Source organism: Pseudorca crassidens, chromosome 2, assembly GCF_039906515.1.
Source record: "Pseudorca crassidens isolate mPseCra1 chromosome 2, mPseCra1.hap1, whole genome shotgun sequence".
NCBI classification, from domain to species: domain Eukaryota; kingdom Metazoa; phylum Chordata; class Mammalia; order Artiodactyla; family Delphinidae; genus Pseudorca; species Pseudorca crassidens.
Genome location: NC_090297.1, coordinates 10,549,359 through 10,564,531, shown reverse-complemented (window position 1 = coordinate 10,564,531; position 15,173 = coordinate 10,549,359). Strand labels below are relative to the sequence as shown.

General features: G+C 37.1%; 1 protein-coding gene across 2 annotated transcripts in view; it reads right to left on the bottom strand.

The window, feature by feature from the left end:
• Positions 1-15,173, bottom strand: part of KAZN (kazrin, periplakin interacting protein) — a 1,134,217-nt gene that overhangs the window by 925,338 nt on the left and 193,706 nt on the right. The gene's annotated exons all lie outside the window — the stretch shown is intronic.

The window sequence follows — 15,173 nt, the reverse complement described above, 5'->3', positions numbered from 1 at the left end:
CCTTTCCAGGGCAGTTGTCACAGGGAGGCTGCCCAATGAAATCCCAAGTGGGGTTGAGGCCCCAAGCCTGAGCCCGAACCCTGAACCCCAGTTTAAGAGAAGATGGTAAATGCCCCTACACGTAGGGCTAATGGGCAGATACGAAAATCTCCCCTCCCTTGACCTTTGAATTCTATGTGCCCGGCATGTCTATCCAGCACGCAATACTTCACAACCTGCTCCCCTCCTTCCCACTGCACCCCTATTCATTCCCCAGCAAGGGTGGAAGCAGAAGGTATAGACAAGAGACTATAAATTTAAGTAAATCAAAGATAGGCCTTGGGTAATGAGGCAGCTCGAGAGCCCCAGGGAAGCTCAGCGGTGTCCACAGTGCACGATTTGTTTATAAGAACTGAATGGCACAGTCTGAATGGAGCTGCAAGAGGGGGTTGCCAAACGTCCCCAACCCTAGAGCAATAATGAAGGAGCAAATCAGGTAAAGGAGAGATAAAGGGTGATAGATGTGGGCAGGTGATGCTGGAGGGCATTTTGAAGGGAAGCCAGAGGCAGAAACACAGGAAGAACAGAGTCAGTTTCTCAAACTCCAGGTTGCCCACAGCAACCCTTTCCCTTGCAGTCACTTACATAATGTCGCACCCCTCACTGCTGTTTGCCTTATTGCAAAGGGAGACCCGGCGTCAAAGGAACAGGCTATAACTGCAGAGTTTAATTCAATCCTCATTAACCACTGGCAAAATAAAACCCTTTTAATCACCTACTTAACTTGAACATGGAGGAAAAAGCCCTATTTTGCTTGGAAGGGGGTTTCAATGGGCAGATGCCTTGCAGCAAGCCACACTCTCCACCCCCACAGTTACGGGATTGGTCTGCACCAGCGGATAATAGACGGTGAAATTTCAGAAGAGGCTGCAGTCTGAAGGGGATGTAAAAGTCTTATAGGGAAGACAGACAGCGTGGGGAGCCAGCTCTGCGCTAGCTAGGAGGCCTTGGGCAAGTTAACGTCTTCGGGCCTCAGTTTTCTCTTCTGTAAAATGAGAATAATTTAAAAATCCAACTTATAAGACTGTGGTGAGGGTCAAATGAGATAATACATGCAAAAGTCTCCAAATGTCTTGGCACATTCAATATAGGCTAATTGCCATTATTTTTATTATTGTTGCTACTGCTGCCACTGTCATACCATACCACCGTGCCCTAGGGACAGCACGTTTCTATCCAAGGAGATATAGGGAAGATAAGCTCTTGACTCATCTGAGGAACTGATTTAACTTCTCTGCCTGAATTTACCGATGGCTTCAAATAGCTTAACTGAACTTTTCTGAATATTAACTCAAACTGCTAGCCACGATAAACACATCTGAAGGCCAGAGTTAGCTAACTGACTGGATATTAGAGGCAGTGAGGCATTCCATAATCCAACTTCAATTCACAAAATAAATCATAAATTAGATCTTTACTGGTGAAAAAGTTCCCTCACGGTCAACACACACGTTATTCTGTAACTGGGGACTGTTCCTTACTCCCACCACTGACTGCACAATATCAATGTCTCTCGGGTGGAGAGAAATCTTTTGAACCAGAGCTATCAACTTGCTTTGACAATAGAGTTTGCATAAGTAGTGCTGCATGACTTTCAAGGCTGGGTCATAAGCGACCATCGAGCTTCTGTTTATTAGTCTGGGCTGCCAAGTTGCAAGGAACCCCAAGCTACATGAGGAAGCTGTAGGGGATCAGGATATGCCACTCCAAAATATGCCAGTTTGAAGACAACTGAGAAACAGTAGATGCAAAAAGAAGAAGGAGAGGAAGAAGAAGAAAGAGGAGGGAGATGGGGAGGAGAGGGAGGAGAAGAAAGAGAAGGAGAAGGGGGAGGGGGAGAAGAAGCTCTCTGCCTCCCCCATTTGTGTAACAGGCTTAGACTCAATCACTAGAGACAACTCTAGACTCTTTGCCCAGAGATGGCACTGAGGGGAACTTACGCAACACACCTTTCTAAAATAGCCCTTCTCTTCCATTAGTTCCCCCATATATGTACCTTCCCACAGTTTGCAGCACTGGAGGCCTAAACCCTTTGTCTCATCACTTCTCATCACTTCTTTACAAATTTGCTGTTCTTTGTGAAGATGCTATAGAAACCCCAAGTTCTAACCACCCCTTAGAGTTACTCAGCACTGAGTTTCTCCCACATGTATGCACACTGCATACGTTAATAAACTCTATTATTTGTTTTTCTCTTGTTAATCTGTCTTTTGTCAGTTTAATTCACAGAGCTGCCGGACAATGAACCTAGGAAGGTAGAGGGGAAAGGTTTTTCCTCCCCTACAAGGCCATGTGTAGATGCTCCAGTCTCTTTGGGTGGGGTTGACAGCTCCACCCAAACCCAGCCTTTGATGTATCCTCAAAGTCAGATAAGTGAAAGAAAAAGCCTCCAGATGATTCCAGCCCCCAGCCACTAAGTCCACCCCAGCCTTTCAAGTCTTCCGACCCAAAGTCCCAGACATTGTGGAGCAGAAGCATGTCATTAGGTCCTGTGTGAACTTGTGATCTATAGAATCCATAAGCTTAATAAAATGGGGTTTTCTTATGCACTATGTTTCAGATGGTTTGTTATAAAGCAATAGATAGCTGAAACCCTTTGAGCATATAGCTCATATGAATTCAATTACACAGGCACATAAAGAAAAAAGTGAAAACTAAATCCTATTTAAATAAATAGAGCAGGTGACTCCACTCAATGGCCACTGCATTCACTGAGCATACGCCTATCCAAGAGTGAGAATGAACTGGAAGATGTGATGTCACTCCAGTGGTTCTCAGACAAGAGAAGTACTGCCTCCTAGAAGGTACTGAGAAATATTTGGAAGAATATTTCATTGTGCAATGAAGTGAACGGTGACGTTAAACATCTAGGGTAGTGAGGTAGGAATGCTAAATCTTGCACAGTGTCGCCCAACATCAACTGTCCTGACCTAAATGTTTAGATGCTCCCGCTGGGAAACATTGCTTGGTTTCAGCTTTGGAGGGCCTGCCATGGTGTGAGCATCTTAAAGATATATCCTTCTTTTTGTTTGAACAGTAGCTCCTAGATGCAAGCTGCTATCTTCATCTGGTGCTTGGAGAAAGAGTAGAGTCTAATCCAACACATCAGGAAACAATGCTAAGTTACAGTTGATTTAGTTAAGACAGACAGTCTGACTCCAAAGTAGTTCTTTTCTAAGGGATTTTAGAAATAAGTTTTGACTGCATCCGATTGTCACCTTGCTCCCGGACTTGTCTAGAACCCTTTATGATGTGACATTCAATTCTACTAGAAGGAAATATAAAAATTCCATAAATACAAATCCATAGAAATATGTAGATTTTTGTGGGATTTGTTTTTAAATTATAAATGGTATGACTAGTCACATTATTTCTAAGTGGTTTTTTATTTTTATAAATTTCTATTTATTTATTTTTGGCTGCATTGGGTCTTTGCTGCTGTTCGCGGGCTTTTTCTAGTTGCAGCAAGAGGGGGCTATTCTTTGTTGCAGTGCGCAGGCTTCTCACTGCAGTGGCTTCTCTTGTTGCGGAGCATGGGCTCTAGAGTGCAGGCTCAGTAGTTGTGGCACACAGGCTTAGTTGCTCCGCGGCATATGGGATCTTTCTGGACCAGGATCGAACCCGCGTCCCCTGCATTGGCAGGCAGGTTCCGAACCACTGTGCCATCAAGGAAGTCCCTTTCTAAGTGATTTTAATTAAACAACATGTCTTAGAGATTTTGTTACATTAGAACTAGAATAAGCCAATACAGGAGTTCCTAGTCCAGGACTTCTGAGGAGAGGGAGATAGCCATGGGTGCAGGTGTTTACGAAGCCTCCCTGGAGGAGGCGTGCCCCAAACTGAGTGCAAAGGTTGGGAGGGATTCAGTTACTTGAAGAGGAGGAGAAACAGAATTCTGGATGGCTGGTGACTGGGATGAGGCATAGGAGAAAATGGCAGGGAGAGGATGAAGAGGTGGGTCAGCGGGAGACGGCACAACACGAAGACGGGCATAAGAGAAATGCATGTGGGATGCTGGGGGAAGATGCAGCCATGGTTTCTATCTTGCTAACAGAGGACAGGAAGGGAAGAAAAAACAGCAAAGGGCTAGGCTGAAGTCCAGGCAAGTTCTTGCATTATTAAAGAACATAGCCAATACTGAATAACCAAATGTAACTAGTTCAGAGACATGCCTGAAAAAGATTATTCTGCAAATTGCATCATTATTGATTTTAATAGCACAGAAAAATGAATTTCATTTTATTCAATTTGAATTTCAATTTCAAAGCACATTACACAACACTTACTTGCAAATTGATGCAAAAGTTGTATAAATGTGTTGGACGACTACTCAACCAGGAGATACAAAATTGAGGGGAGAAAATAGAGAACAAGAACCACATTTTCAGTGCAAACAGGTAGTTACACTATTGTAAATCCTTTTTAAAAACTAAGCTACATATGTACCTGCATATGTCTGTACACATTTATGTGTGTGTGTATGTACAAGTTTCTTGTAAAGTTAAGAAAAAGCTAAATTATTACAGGAATTAACCACTATAAATGATAATGATAGTAACAATAATAATAGTAACCATTGCAAAAGAAAATGCAGTATGTTTCCATCACATAGACATGTGATTTTTCACAATAACCTCGCAAGGTAAGGCAGGGCAGAAATTATATAAATTTTTCTGATCACCAAAGTAACACACATAGCTAATAAGAATTAGAGCAGTTTCTCATCTGGAGAATAGATATTCCTCCAAGGTCTACAGGGGAAATTCAGATATCGTGTACTTTTTAAGTTGAATACTAATGTGTATGTATGACCATGTGCTATTTTAATGGAGGTGGCCCATGGATTCTCTAATGAATCCATAACCCCCCAAAAGTAAGAACCGCTGAAAGAGAAAAAGAAATAACTATAAGTTTAACATTAACAAAATGTTGACATTAACAAAATGTTTTGACATTTAAAAAAATGTTAGAGTAAGTTATGTAATAATTGATCCCTTTTACTTGTAGCTACAAAGATATATGCAAATAAAGTAAAATCTGTGACTTCTACTCCTGGCTATAATAGAGTACCCAAGGTGAATTTTATATCTGATGACTATAAACTGAAATATATATATATATATATATATATATATATATATATATTCAAACATTGGACAACACACAGCATAGGAGAATTACCCTTGAAAGAAAAGAAACATACAGGTAAGCTTTACAATTTCTTTAGCTTGCTTCCTAGAGACAGTTTCCAGACCAGAGTCCAGCGAGGGGAAACCAAACAGAGCCTGGTGGTTCCACTGAGTTGAAGAAACAGAGTTTGGAGTTTGAGGAGGCCAAGGTAGCTGCGATTTGTAGAGGGTTTCCTCAAGTCTGTGGCTGAGTTCTGATCTGTGTACATACAGGAGGAAACCATTTAGGACCAAAAAAGAACAACCAGAGAGGCACTGACAGAATAACCCACTGTGCATACAAAGAGCTAGAAATAATTCAAGCAGTGTGGAAACATGGGGCATTGGATAGAATTACTGGGTAGGTATTGCCCCAGCAGTAGAGGCAAATTAGTCCTAAATTAAAGGTTGTTCTGGACCAACACTAACTTGGGTTTAAAGTCACTCTCAAAAGAATCAAACTGATTTCAAGTAACTTGAATGTGTTCCAAGACAACATCCAACTGACAATGTAACAGTCACAATGTCAGACATCCAATCAGAAATTATGAAGAATGAAAAGAAATAGGGAAATACAATCCACAACCAGTAGAAAATTCAATGAATCTAAACAGATCTAGAAATGACAGATAACTGAATTAACAAACATGGACACTAAAATAGTTACTATAAATATATCCCATGTGTCCAAAAGGGTAGAAGAAAACATGAGAGAAAAATGGAAGTTAAAATAAAAATTAAATCAAACTTCTAGAGATGCAAAACACAAAAGCAGAGATGAAAACTATACTACATAGGATTAACAGCACATCAGACACTGCTGAAGAAATATTAATGAACCTGAAGACATAGCAATAGAAACTTTCTAAAATGAAGCAGAGACTGACCAAAAAAAACAAAAAGTGCTTCAATGAGCTGTAAAACAATATCTAGTGGCCTAACATACATGCAATTGAAGTCCCATAAATACCACGAATGGGAAAATATTTAAATAAATAATGGCCAAATTTTTCCAATTTTGATGGAAAGTAGTCTCGACAAACCTCAAGAAAAATAAGGATAAAAATTATATATACATATAAAGTTACTCACATAATAATCAAAATTACAGAAAACCAGTGACAAAGACAAAATTTTAAAAGCAGCTAGAGAAAAAAGACACATTATGTAGAGAGGACCAAAGATAATAATACAACAAACTTTTCGTCATAAAGTATGCAAGGTAGAAGACAAGGTAGTGATGTCTGTAAAGTGCAAAGGAAAAAATTCTCTAAGCCAAGAATTCTAGAGAGAAACAAAATATCTTTAAAAAATAATGGTGGGAAACTTTTCTTTTTTTCAGAGAAACAAATACTGAGAGAATTTATGGCCAGTACACCAGCATAATGAGAAATATTTAGAAAGTCTTCATTCAGCCAGAAAGAAAAATAAGACTAGATGGAAATTAGAATCTACATAAAGAGCATCAGAAACTATAAATATGGAGGTAAATATAGAAGGCATTTTTTCTTACTTTAATAAATCTTTTTAAAAGATAATTAACTATTTAAAGCATGAATAACAATAATGTGTTATGGGGTTTAGGCCATATGTAAAGTAAATTATAAAAATAGCTCAAGTCATAGAAGAGAACAAATGAAAGTACAGTGTTGCAAGGTTCTGCTATAATATTATTTGAAAGGACACTGTGATAAATTAAAGAGATAAATAGAGTAAATCTCAGAGTATTTTTAAAGGATAATAATGAACAGATAATATGTTAAAATAAAGATAAAATGGAACCATAAAAAATAATTAATCCAAAAGAAATTGGAAAAAGAAGGTAAAATGAATTAAAATCAGATATGAATAGAAATGAATAACAAGATAGTATATTTAAATACAACCATATCAATACTTACATGAAAGTGGTCTAAGCAGCTCAATTAAAAGACAGATGGTCAGATTGGGTAAATTAAGAAAACCCAAGCATATTCTAATAATTAAAAACCCCATTTTAAAATATAAAGACAGAAAAATGAAAAGTAAAAAGACAGAAAAAGATATAGCATGCAAACACTAATCCAAAGAATGCTGTAATGGTAATATTTATATCATTCAAAGTAAATTTCAGGACAAGGAATATTATCAGGGAAAAAGAGGGGCATTACATAATGTTAAAGTGGTCAATTCATCAAGAGGACAAAAAGATACTAAATGGGGCTTCCCTGGTGGCGCAGTGGTTGAGAGTTCGCCTGCCGATGCAGGGGACACGGGTTTGTGCCCCGGTCCAGGAAGATCCCACATGCCACGGAGCAGCTGGGCCCGTGAGCCATGGCCGCTGAGCCTGCATGTCTGGAGCCTGTGCTCCGCAATGGGAGAGGCCACAATGGTGAGGGGCCCGCGTACCGCAAAAAAAAAAAAAAAAAAAAAAAAAAGATACTAAATGGTATGAACCTAGTAAAAAAACATCAGAATAGATGAAGCAATAAATGGTAGAACTAAAAGAAGAAATAGATAAATCCACTATTATAATTAGAGATTTCAACATCCTTCTCTCAATAATGGATAAAAGTTATACAGATAATCAGTAAAGACAGAAAAGACACGAACAACACTATCAACCAACTTGACCTAAGTGGCATTTATATATCACTCCACCCAAAAACAGTAGAATACAAATTCTTTTAAGTGCACATGGAATATTTACCAAGATAGACCATGGTCTGGACTGTAAAACAACCTTCAACAAATTTATAAGAATTGAAATCATGCAAAGTATAGTCTCTAAACACAACAGAATTAAACTAGAAGTATAGTTTACTTCTAGTAAACTATACTAGAAGTACACTAAATTTATAAAGTATAAAAATTCTATTATATGTATGCATATAAATTTATAGTATAAAATACTATTAGAAAAGCAAAAAGATCTAAGGTCAAAAGCCTCAGCTTCTACTTTAAGAAACTATAAAAAGATGAAAAGATCAAGCCCAAAGGAAGAATAAATGAAATAATAAAGATCAGAAATCAATGAAACCTAAAAGAAAAAAAATAATTCAGAAAATCAATGAAACCAAAAGCTGCTTTCTTGTAAAGATCAATAAAATCAAAAAAATCTCTAGCCAGTAGTGATTAGGACACAAATTACCAATATCCAGAATGCAACTACCAAAGCTCACTCAATTGAAAAAAAGAAAAGAAAATCTAAATAGTCCCATATGTTTTAAAGAAATTAAATTAGTAGCTAAAAATGGTCCCACAAAGAAATCTCCATGCCCAGGTGGTCACTGATGAATTCTACAAAACATTTAATGATGAAATAATGCCAGCACATACATTGAGAGAGAGAGAGAGAAAGAGAGAGGGAATGGTTCAATTCATGAAGGCAGCATAACACTGATGCCAAAACCAGATAAAGACAAAACCACAAACTAATATTTCTCAAAGATATAGATGCAAAAATATTTCATAAAATTTTAGCAAATTAAATTCAGCAATATATTCAAAGGATAATATACCATTACCAAGTGAAGCTGATGCCAGAAGTGAAAGACTGGATTAACATTTGAAAATTAGTCAATGTAATTCACTATATTAACAGACTAAAAAGAGAAACAAAAAGAGTTTTTGAAATAGATACAAAAAGAGTTTTTGAAAATTTTAACTGCCACTCTTGATAAAAACTCTCAGCAAACTAGGAATAAAATTGTACTTCCTCAACCTGATAAAATACATCTACTAAAATAATATTACTAAAATAATACAGCTAACACTATACTTAACAGAAAAGACTGAATACTTTTCTTAGAAGATCTGGAACAAGATAAAGATGATCACTTTCTCCACTCCTATTTAACAATGCTTGGGAATTCTAACCAGTGCAATAAGGCAAGAGAAATAAATAAACATGCTTAAGTGTTGAAAGAAATATAACTGGCTTTATTTGAAGACTAAATAGTTGTCTATATAAAAAATTCTAAGGAAACTACAAAACAGAGTCTCAGGCCCTCCTCATCTCTTTCCAGCTGCCCCACTAACCCTAATTCCTGGGATTCCTCTCCCAAGACTGGCTATGAAGTAGGTACAGCCACCCCAGTGCTCACTCCCTTCCTTGCTACTTTTGGCACTATCAGGGTAGAAACAGCACAGACATGGGAGAGCCACTTGATCTCACTAAGTCTCAGTTTCCTCATCAGCAAAAAAGGACCCAACCCCCTTATAAGAGTTTTACTGATTTCTATAGGAAACAGCTAAGGAAGTAACCAATGTGAAAAAGTTATAAAGTTTCCAGAAAGCCCACAAGATTCTTGCATTCCCTGATTGTTTATATAGACATATAGAAAAAGTCAGAACTATATTATTGTTAAATAGAGTATTATATATAGTTAAATATACATATTTAGTATATGTAATATATTGTTAGATATATTAAATATATACTGTTAAATATATTATTGTTAAATTTAAAGAGCAATTTATAGAAGAATCTCAATGTATATATACATCCATATATGTTTGAATAGCTATAAAAAGTAAGGAAAGAGAGCTGGTAGTTAACAATATGACTTCTTATTTTATGCATTTACATACTATTTAAAAATTTTAAATGAATATATACTGATATTATATTTTAATGGTTATTGTTATTTTACAAATAACTATTGTAACAAATAAAACAATAAATATGTAAATAATAGAACTAACCAGGCTTTTCTCTCTCAAAAAAAAAAGAATTTACAAAAACATTATTAGAACTAATAAGTGAGTTTAGCATGTTCACAGGATACACGATGAATATACAAAAATAATGTTTATTTTTATGTATCAGCAAAGAAAATTATAAATTGAAAATTTTAAATACCATTTACAGTAGCCCTTAAATTGTGATAATTTAAGTGTAAAACATTACTGAGAGAAATTAAAACAGACCTAAATAAATGGAGAGATATACCATGTTCATTGATTATAAGATTCATTATTAGTGTAGTATTATTAGTATTAAGATGTCATCAGCTCATATAACTCAACATCAAAACAACAAACACCAGATTAAAACATGGGCAGAAGAACTAAATAGACATTGTTCCAAGGAGGAAATACAGGTAGCCAACAGGCCTATGAAAAGATGCTCAACATCGCTAACCATCAGAGAAATGAAAATCAAAACCACAATGAGATATCACCTCACATCTCTCAGAATGGCCATCATCAAAAGGAATACAAATAACAAATGCTGGCAAGGGTGTGGAGAAAAGGGAACCCTTGTACACTGTTGGTGGGAATGTAAATTCTCACAGCCACTTGGAAAACAGTATAGAGGCTTCTCAAAACACTAAAAATAGAACTATCGTGTGACCCAGCAATTCCATTCCTGGGTATATATGTGAAGAAAACAAAAACACTAATTTGAAAAGACACATGTGCCCTAATGTTCATAGCAGCATTATTTACAATTGCCAAGATATGGAAACAACCTCATTGTCCATAAACAGATAAATGGATACAGAAGATGTGGTGTGTGTACACACACACACACACACACACACACACAACAATGGAATACTACTCAGCCAAAAAAAGAATGAAATTTTGCCATTTGCTGCAACATGGATGGACTTGGAGGGCATTATGCTAAGTGAAATAAGTCAGACAGAGAAAGACAAGTACTTTATGATATCATTTATTTGTGGAATCTAAAAAATATGGCAAACTAGTGAATATAACAAAAAAGAAGCAGATTCACAAATATAGAGAACAAACTAGTGGTTACCAGTGGTGTGGGGAAGGGCAATATAGGGTTGAGTGTGGAAGGTACAAACTACTGGGTGTAAGATTGGCTCAAAGATGTGTTGTACAACATAGGGAATACAGCCAATAATCTGTAATAACTATAAATGGAAAGTAACCATTAAAAATTGTATGTTGGTGGGAATGTAAACTGGTACAGCCACTATGGAGAACAGTATGGAGGTTCCTTAAAAAACTAAAAATAGAAGCACCATATGACCCAGCAATCCCAATCCTGGGCACATACTCAAAGAAAACCATAACTCAAAAAGATACATGCACCCCAATGTTCATTGCAGCACTATTTACAATAGCCAGGACATGCAAGCAATCTAAATGTCCATCAACAGAGGAATGGATGAAGAAGACGTGGTAATATATACAAAGGAATATTACTCAGCCATAAAAGGAATGAAATTGTGCCATTTGCAGAGATGTGGATGGACCTAGAGACTGTCATACAGAGTGAAGTAAATCAGAAAGAGAAAAACAAATATTGTATAATATCACTTATATGTGCAATCTAGAAAAATGGTACAGATGAACTTATTTGCAAAGCAGAAATAGAGACACAGATGTACAGAACAAACATATGGATACCAAGGGGGGAAGGACGGTGGGATGAACTGGGGTATGGGGATTGATATATATACACAACTGTGTATAAAATAGATAACTAATGAGAACCTACTGTATAACACAGGGAACTCTACTCAATGCTCTGTGGTGGCCTAAATGGGAAGGAAATCCAAAAGAGAGAGGATATATGTACATAAAACTGATTCACTTTGCTGTACAGCAGAAACTAACACAACATTGTAAAGCAACTATACTCCAATAAAAATTAATAAATAAATAAAATAAAACCAAGGTCAGTTTTAGGTAGGCAATAAAATAAAATAAAATAGTGAGAAAAATTTTATTGTATAAAAATAATAATAAATTTAAAAGAAAATTTTAAAGGATGTCAAAAATTCCTATCAAATTCCCAGCAAATGTTTTGGAATAATTCACGAACTAATTCTAAAATGTAATGGAAATGCAAAGGGTGTAGAATAGCAAAAATAATTTTGAAAAAGAAGAACAAAGTTAGAGACCTTACAGTTCTTAATCTGAAGACTTACTATAAACTGAAGTTATCAAGACCATGTGTTATCTGCATAAAGATACACACACATAAACACACACACATCAATGGAACAGAACAGACGGTCCATAAGTAAACTCACACATATAGTCATTTAATTTTCAACAAAGGTGTCAAGATAATTCAACAGAGAAAGGATCTTTTCAACAAATGATCCTAGAACAACTGGATATCCATATGCAAAACATGAATATAGACCCGTCCATACCATATGGAAATATTAACTCAAAATGGATCATAGACCTAAATTTAAGAGCTAAATTATGAAACTTCCAGAAGAAAACATGGGAAAAAAATCTTAAAAATCCTTGGGTTCAGCAGAGTCTACTTAAATAGGCAAGGATTATTTAACAGTATAAAATGTAAAACAAATGATAAATTGTACTTCATCAAAATTAAAAACATTTGAACTTCAAAAGACAATGGGAATATTCTGGAGATTGACTGCATAACAGTGTGAATGTACTTAAAACAACTGAACAGTACACTTAAAAATGGTTAAGAGAGGGAGAGGAACCAAGATGGTGGAGTAGAAGGATGTGCTCTCACTCCCTCTTACGAGAACACCAGAATCACAACTAGCTGCTGGACAATCATCAACAGGAAGACAATGGAACTCACCAAAAAAGATACCCCACATCCAAAGACAAAGGAGAAGCCACAATGAGACGGTAGGAGGGGCGCAATCACAGTAAAATTAAATCCCATAACTGCTGGGGGGGTGACTGAAAGAATGGAGAACACTTGTACCACAGAAGCCCACCCACTAGAGTGAAGTTTCTGAGCCCCACGTCAGGCTTCCCAACCTGAGGGTCCGGCAACAGGAGGAGAAATTCCTAGAGAATCAGACTTTGAAGCCTAGTGGGAATTGATTGCAGGACTTCAACAGGACTGGGGAAAACAAAGACTCCACTCTTGGAGGGCACACACAAAGTAGTGTGCGCATCGGGACTCAGAGAAAGGAGCAGTGACCCCAAGGGAGACTGAATCAGACCTACCTGCTAGTGTTGGAGGGTCTCCTGCAGAGGCAGGTGGTGGCTGAGGCTCACCGTGGGGACAAGGACACTGGCAGCAGAAGTTCTGGGAAGTACTCCTTGGCGTGAGCCCTCCCAGAGTCTGCCATTAGCCCCACCAAAGAGCCCGGGTAGGTTTCAGTGTTGGGTTGCCTCAGGCCAAACAACCAACAGGGAAGGAAAACAGCCCCACCTATCAACAGTCAAGTGGATTAAAGTTTTACTGAGCTCTGCCCACCAGAGCAACAGTCAGCTCTACCCACCATCAGTCCCTCACATTAAGCCTCTTAGATAGCCTCATCCACTAGAGGGCAGAGAGCAGAAGCAAGAAGAACTATAATCCTGCAGCCTGTGGAACAAAAACCACATTCACAGAAAGACAGACAAGATGAAAAGGCAGAGGGCTATGTACCAGATGAAGGAACAAGATAAAACCCCAGAAAAACAACTATATGAAGTGGAGATAGGCAACCTTCCAGAAAAAGAATTCAGAATAATGATAGTGAAGATGATCCTGGACCTCAGAAAAACAATGGAGGCAAAGATCGAGAAGATGAAAGAAATGTTTAACAAAGAGCTAGAAGAATTAAAGAACAAACAAACAGAGATGAACAATACAATAACTGAAATGAAAACTACACTAGAAGGAATCAATAGCAGAATAACTGAGGCAGAAGAATGGATAAGTGACCTGGAAGACAGAATGGTAGAATTCACTGCTGTGGAACAGAATAAAGAAAAAAGAATGAAAAGAAATGAAGACAGCCTAAGAGACCTCTGGGACAACATTAAAAGCAACAACACTTGCATTATACGGGTCCCAGAAGGAGAAGACAGAGAGAAATGACCAGAGAAAATATTTGAAGAGATTAGAGTTGAAAACTTCCCTAACATGGGAAAGGAAATAGCCACCCAAGTCCAGGAAGCACAGAGAGTCCCATACAGGATAAACCCAAGGAGAAACACGCCGAGACACATAGTAATCAAATCGGCAAAAATTAAAGACAAAGAAAAATTATTGAAAGCAGCAAGAGAAAAATGAAAAATAACATACAAGGGAACTCCCATAAGGTTAACAGCTGATTTCTCAGCAGAAACTCTACAAGCCAGAAGGGAGTGGCATGATATATTTAAAGTGATGAAAGGGAAGAACCTACAACCAAGATTACTCTACCTGGCAAGGATCTCATTCAGATTCGATGGAGAAATCAAAAGCTTTACAGACAAGCAAAAGCTAAGAGAATTCAGCACCACGAAACCAGCTCTATACCAGCTCTACAACAAATGTTAAAGGAACTTCTCTAAGTGAGAAACACAAGAGAAGAAAAGGATCTACAAAAACAAACCCAAAACAATTAAGAAATTGGTCATAGGAACATACATATTGATAATTACCTTAAACGTGAATGGATTAAATACTCCAACCAAAAGACACAGGCTTGCTGAATGGATACAAAAACAAGACCCATATATATGCTGTCTACAAGAGACCCACTTCAGACCTAGGGACACATGCAGACCAAAAGTGAGGGGATGGGAAAAGATATTCCATGCAAATGGAAATCAAAAGAAAGCTGGAGTAGCTATACTCATATCAGATAAAATAGACTTTAAAATAAAGAATGTTACAAGAGACAAGGAAGGACACTACATAATGATCAAGGGATCAATCCAAGAAGAAGATATAACAATTATAAATATATATGCACCCAACATAGGAGCATCTCAATACATAAGGCAACCGCTAACAGCTATAAAAGAGGAAATTGACAGTAACAATAATAGTGGGGGACTTTAACTTCTCACTTACACCTACAGACAGATCATCCAAAATGAAAATAAATAAGGAAACAGAAGCTTTAAATGACACAATAGACCAGATATATTTAATTGATATTTATAGGACATTCCATCCAAAAACAGCAGATTACAATTTCTTCTCAAGTGCACATGGAACATTCTCCAGGATAGATCACATCTTGGGTCACAAATCAAGCCTCAGTAAACTTAAGAAAACTGAAATCATATCAAGCATCT